Raw genomic sequence first — 6849 nt, 5'->3', positions numbered from 1 at the left:
TCTCAGCCTTCCTACCACCCTCCTAAGGACACTACACAATCAGCATCAAATCTATTATCTGAATTCTTTTCATCTGCTTGGTCTCCTGGTAGTTAATATTTTGTTAGCATCACTCTGCTCATGAGACACAAACTATGTGAAGAGAGGAGGCAGAGCAGACCAGGGGAGGCTTTTACTGAAGAACAATATTTGTAAATAGGAATTCTGTAACACACTTCAAAGCAGAATAAAAACAAAAGACTAAACAGAACACAAAATCTGCTGATGACCAAGCATCCTTCTATTCCTGGCTTCTGGAGATGTTTCTCAGGAGTGCATTTCCTAGCAAATACCAACATTCCCTTAAGGACAGACTCCCCTGCCTTAGAGTACCATAAACAACTCATAACCCCATGCAATGTTAGTAAATACAACAGGTAACAGAAAAAATCATTACATTTTTATGAATCACTGGTTTATATCCTGCTGCACTAGTTACATCATTCCAGCAATGTCAACACCAGCAGAAAAGCCAGCAGATTCCAATTCTGAAGCTTAACTGAAAGAACAAACTCACAATGTTGTGTAGTACATTTTTCTACACTAATTCACTGGTAAGGTTTAAAAGGAAACACAGAGAATGCAAACAATTCCTTATCTAATCAGGGTTAATGCAATGGACAACAGGAACTGCATCCTCATGCTCTCTCTCTAGGCCCATGGATTCTTTACAGGTATTTGTGTAAGAGTTTCACCAAATTTTTAAGTCTGCTATTGAAGTCCCACTGTAATGGGAAAGCTTTGTAAAAATATAGTCAAGTCCTAAGTCCATATAGTCTTGATCTTATCCTTCCAGAGCCTTAAAAACTCTCTTGCCTTCTCACTCTTTCCTCTGGCTGTGCATCCAGACTGAGAAACTCTTTCTCCAGTCAGCACCCATGGATGCATAGAACATACACAGAAGAAACCGCAGTACAACTTTGAAGAAACTGCCTCTACCCTCACTCTTAATAAATAATCTCCAAACAATTTTATCAACAGCTTAGGCTTGCACCATCCTCCAGGCAATTCAGCCAGCTTAGAAGTTTAAGAAAACTTCATCTGTGACTTAAACTATACTGACAATTTTGCATTACAGCAGGAATTATCAAATGGTTCATTTTAACCATTTCCTGTAGATTTTATTTTTAGAGAAAAGCAGTCATTTCCTAGATCACCTCAAATTCATAGGATGCTCAACAACACTCCACTATTTTCAGATATTATTCTTCAGCTGGCATTTGTGGTAATAATAATTAATAATTTCCACACCTTGCATCTTTGGCATGCTTTAACACAGACAGGTGGATGTGTCAGTGGCACACAAAAATTGTGATATAAAATGTACCTTATGCAGTTTCAGCAATGGTTTCTGAGCATGGACAAAAATGTAATTAACAGAATAGTAATTAACTGATGATACCACACTGGTGTTCAGTGATCTTCCCACAGAACAAGGTATTTCAGTATTGGCAGATGGGAAGAAAATCTGTCAAGAAATCAACTCCACCTTTACATTCTCTACAAATGTTAATAGGAAAAGGAAAGAGGAAGAAAGAGAAACTTGATATAAATCCTTCTCATTTCTTGTACAAGTATCTACATTTGTCTGATAAAATAATATTTATTCCATCTAAAATTTTCAAACTTTAAAGGGCTTCTCTGTTCTGAAAATCTGCCAGGTCCCTACACAACAGTTAACAAATTTCACCAGAGGGTGGCAGCCTGCTGCTACAAATAGAAGGAAACGTCATTCTAAGAATAAATGACAAAAGACTGTCAAAGCACTGAAAGAGCCCAGGAAATGTCACAAACACTGATTAAGCAGAAGGGCCTGTTTGAGTACTAAAGTACGATTTGAGAGCTGCTAAACCCTACTCCACACCATTAAATTACCAAGGGATGTTAACATAGTCTCATTTTTCCAAGTCTTCTCCCCAATATCCCCTCTTTCCCCAATATGAACCTACTTAATGCAGCACTTCAAACACAGCAATACAAAGAATATTCAGCATTAGTAGACAAAGAGAAGCAAACTTAATAAGATACAAGAAGTTTAAAGAATACAAGATACTCCTAAATCATTATTTCAACTTTCACCATCAGCTGTGGCAAATACACACAATGTAAATAAAACATACCTTCAATAAAACACATTTTCTTTCATAGGATCTAGGTGCTTTCTCCTGCTGCTAGACTGAGTTAAAGAAGGTGAAGAAGTGTTTATTTTACCTCCTTTTCCCAGTATTAATAGTATCTTCCTACTCTGCCTGGGATGAAACCTGCAGGAATTCAGTGCATTAGACAAGCTGGCTAGAAGTGTCAGGAAGGAGAAGAGGACAGATGGACAGAGAAGGAGCACAGCTTTTGGATCTCACTGCCTGATGTTAAGAACAATGAGCTGCAAATTCCTAAGAGCCCAGTGAGGTTTGGGCTGGATGAGCAGGCAGCAAGGTGGCTGACACGGCTGGAAGGCAGCAAGCACAGAGAGGCACCGGTGAATTCCAGCCTGAGGCCAGGCAGTGCCAGCGCACCCCGGGCTCAGTGCTGGCTCCAGCTCTGCTCCCAGCCCCGTTATCCACCTGCTGACAGGGCAGATCACCCTCACAAGGTCACTGACAGGTGACTCTCGGCTTATCCTGCTGGCCAGCAGGAGCTCGTGCAGTTCAGCTTAGGGAAGCCCAAAACCTTGTCCCTGGTGAGGGACAACCCCATGTGCTGGTGGCTGACCTGGAGAGCAGATTTGCAGGAAAGGATCTGTGGGTCCTGGTGGACAAACTGAACACGAGCCAGCAACGTGTCCTTGTGGAAGGATGGCTCCCTGGGAGAAGTGCATATTACATGGCTCTACACAGATATTTACCATATGTATTTTGATGTATTGATTAGTAGGGCTGTATTAACATTTTAATAATATGATAAATGTAGTCGTGTAGTTAAAAGGTAACTTTTGCAGTTAAAATAAGAACTATGTTAGTGGGATCTTTTCAAGAAAGGAATGAGGCACTCACACCAGATAGCAGCCCCAGGACACCCAAATCTTTCAGAGAAAAATAATTTATTGCTCCATTATCAGAAGAAACAAACTTCTTCCTGCCTTGAGGGTGCTGTTAGGACTAAAAGGAAGAAGTTGACACAAACCATATAGAATCCTATGTTCGAATGGAATTCATGCATCATGTATGAGGTGTATGAATATGCAACAGGCTGTTTTTAAGGGTTAATCCTCTGTTAACAGGGGTCCTTTTTTCGGGCTCATGATGCCCAGAAAAAGGTACCCAGACTGTCTGTAACTCTTTGTCTTTATTGTCTCATATTGTCCTAATTCAATTTGTCCAAAATATTATTGCTCTAATTGTATTATTATTTTTATAACCCTTTTATTACTATTAAACTTTTAAAAACAAGTGATTGGCGTTTTTCACGCTCCCAGTATCCTGGGCTGCTCTAAAGGGATAAAGACAACTCTTCATTCCCAGTGTTGCTGTCACTAAGTTATCATTTGTCTGGATTCCTGTGGATTTGAGTGCTGCAAGGCCCAGGTCCCTGCCTCACACCACAGCACCTCTGTGCTGCCAGAGGCAGCCCTGTGCCAAGGGGTCACTCACAGCTCTGTCCTCTCCTGCCTTCCATCTGCTCCCAAGCAGGATTTGGAACTGTCCCTTCCCAGCTGAAGGACCTCTGGAGCACTTTCCTCTGCCCAGCTGCTATTTTCCACAAATTAATAACCAGCACATAAATATTTCTCGCCATCCTGTGTCGAAATTGGTTATAATTGGTAATAAGGATTAAAAGATACTGAGTGAAATAAGTGACAAAGATAAAAGGTTCTTTTCTTTAAAAATATCAAGAAGGGAAAGTTTGGCTATTTTAAACACAATGGAAATTTCCAGAACGTTTCATGAGTATCCCATTAGGAATTCCTGCACCTGCATTTCCCAAAAAGTGAGTGAAATGACTCAGACCAGAGCAGTTGAAAAATATAAACTAAGAAGTGCAATTATTAACCCTTCATATCTGTTTGCTAAAGCAGCAAAATATCTCAGGTACCTAAACCAGGTTTAGCATAGAAAATCAGATATGACTTCACTGTTAAGCAACTTTAGAATAATTTAATGTAATCTCAAAAATCATTTACCCATGTCCTAAAAAGAAACTGCTGTTATCTCTTGAAGATACTCACTCCATATTCATTCCATTGCCAGTTAAAATATTGCACTATTTATCCAGAAAAACTATGGTACGCCACAACAGACAAAATAAACATTAATATTTTCATTTCATTTTGATCAGAATTTAACAGCAGCATGATAATAAAAGCAGTACTAAACTAAAAATAATGAAATTGTGTTCTGAAGGCTCTTTTTTTTTCCTCATTCTCTATGTTTAGAATTTAACATTGCTTCTTGGGCTTGTGTTGGGATTTTTTCCCTCCTTTCTGGGGAAACTAGAGATTTGAGAACAAAGCTGCTAATAGGAAACATATGGAAAAGTTCTGGAGTAAATGAAAATCTGACTTGAATTCCAAATGCCACGTATCACATACCACGGTCTAAATTATCTGCTAAGATAAATGCAAGATTTACCCTCTATACTCAGTGAATCATGTGAGATGGAAGACAAGGTTATGTATGAAATAAACAAAACCAGACTTGCATGATATTTAAGAGATTTCCAAAACTAATCAATATTTTGGAGTGCGTTGGGATGTTTCTCAAAGCCCACGTGAGCCAGTAAAAGATTGGCTCGATGGAACATGCTGCCTTGCTGCAGTTTTTCACATAAAATATGAGCATTGCTACCCAAGTGAACAGTCAGGCTCTGCATTTAACCACTGTGCTGCTGTGGTTGCACTGGGAACCCCACACAGCCAGCTGCTCCTATGCATGAACATTTTCCTGTCCCAAATCCCTGTCCAGGGAAATGTGACAATGATGAGATTTCTGGCACAGCAGCACTGGGGACTCAGTTTTGATGAGAATCTCACACATTTCCACAGGCAGCCAAGCCTTGCCCCGTAGTCCCTGTGCAGCAGCAGGGAATTGAACAAGCCTGGATGCACCAGAGTAACCAGATAAGCAAAGAGCCCCTGGAGAAGTGATTCACACACCTGGTTCATTCCACCTGTGCTACCCATCACCTGCACAAAGGTTTCTATCAGAATCAGGCAGAAAGACTGAAATCAACAGTTTCTCCTCACAATTACATTTGCAAGAACTATTACAGTGTTACAGGCGCTGCTAAGAATGGAAAAAATCTTGAGCTGTCAGGCTGCCAGCGGATGGAAAATTTCCAGAGGGACAGAGAGGGAGCAAGTCACAGACACAAGCATGGACTTGCCTCTTAATTCTTCAGCTGGTGTTATTTCCAAAAGCTGTTTAAACATAAAGACCAATGAAAATATTTGTCTTCCAGAAACACTCTTCACCGAACACTTTAACTCATTTGTGGAAAAAAAACCCCAAAAACCTGGCCTGCCATTCTTAAAGATAGTATTTTACCAAAATTTGTATTTTATTTAGGCCACCAAGAACATCCAGTCACCATTTTTATCCTTCTGTCAGTTCTATCTTATCCTCTTTCTATTCTCCAGGGCAAAACAAGGAACAAACTGAATGAAGGAATCACAAGCTGGTAAAAAGGGCCTAATTTTTAGCATGAAGAAACCACTTTTGTATTAATCTCATAAGAAGATGTCCAGATTCAGGAAGTTACAGAATCATCTAGTATTCTGCAAGAATAATAAAAGCAAATGTCTATACTCATTTCTCCAGCAGCAATACTGTGATGCAGCTTAATTATTACTTGCTTAAGAAAAAAATCAGTGATTGAATTAACTATAGAAATTAATAATTCATTATAGAAATTAATAACTTCAGGAAAGCTTACTTGGTTTTTTGGAATGCATATTTTTCACTTATAGTTTAAGCTAATACATTCGGTTTCTGTTTAGATGCCACCCTCCTGTAAATTAATATTACTGGTGTCTTATATTTCCTCAGATACTAGATTTTACAAGGAAAAAGCCTTTTGACTTAACTCCATTAAAAAAAAATTACTAACAAAGAAAAAGAAAGCCAGATAACTTTCAGAAAAACAGCAAAACTAAATGTCAGAAAAGTAGAATATTTTACCCCCATAGTCCCTGGCTGCATAATGCTGTCCTTTAATAGGAACCAGCAGGAGCATCATGTAATAGGATGAATTTTGAGATGACAGAATCAGGGTACTTTTAGGAGCTATTTTCCATGCAAGCACCTACCTAACCTGGGCAGTTCATGATCTCTCTGACAAACTATGCTCCTGTACAGTGGCCTGTAAATTTGAGATGTCTGATATGAAGATAAAATCTGTTGTGATGCCATACGGAAGAAAACACTTGAAACCTCACCCCACCATTATCACACCAAACCCCAAAACCACTTTCTTAACCAGGATGCCAAGAGATCCCTTGTTTCCCCTGTCAGGACCACAGTTAACAATTAGCATTTATAAACCCACAATCTTTTATTTCAGAAAAGTAGAAACTAAGCCTGATCTCAACCCAATCTTCAATATCCTTCTTATTGCTTCCCTCTAATAGATGGAAGAAAAAAAGTAGTCACCCTTTATAAAAGCCCTTTATCATTATTTATGCTCAAGTCACAAACAAAGTGAGGATTTTAAAAATATAAAATGTTTCTTACCATAAACTAACTACAACTCTTGGTGCTGTTTTCCTTGAGAGCGTTCCATTGGAGCACACATGTGTAAGGCAATATTTCATTACTCCTGTTTCAGGAATGCTTTGCCTTAGCAACCCTGTGTTTTATGGATTCATACTGCTTCTAG

The 6849-nt window shown here is 39.1% G+C and overlaps 1 protein-coding gene across 3 annotated transcripts in view; it reads right to left on the bottom strand.

The window, feature by feature from the left end:
- CENPP (centromere protein P) overlaps positions 1–6849 on the bottom strand; it is a 113899-nt gene that overhangs the window by 62822 nt on the left and 44228 nt on the right. The gene's annotated exons all lie outside the window — the stretch shown is intronic.

Source organism: Molothrus ater, chromosome 11 (genome assembly GCF_012460135.2).
Source record: "Molothrus ater isolate BHLD 08-10-18 breed brown headed cowbird chromosome 11, BPBGC_Mater_1.1, whole genome shotgun sequence".
Classification (NCBI taxonomy): domain Eukaryota; kingdom Metazoa; phylum Chordata; class Aves; order Passeriformes; family Icteridae; genus Molothrus; species Molothrus ater.
This window is presented reverse-complemented; position numbering and strand designations above follow the sequence as displayed.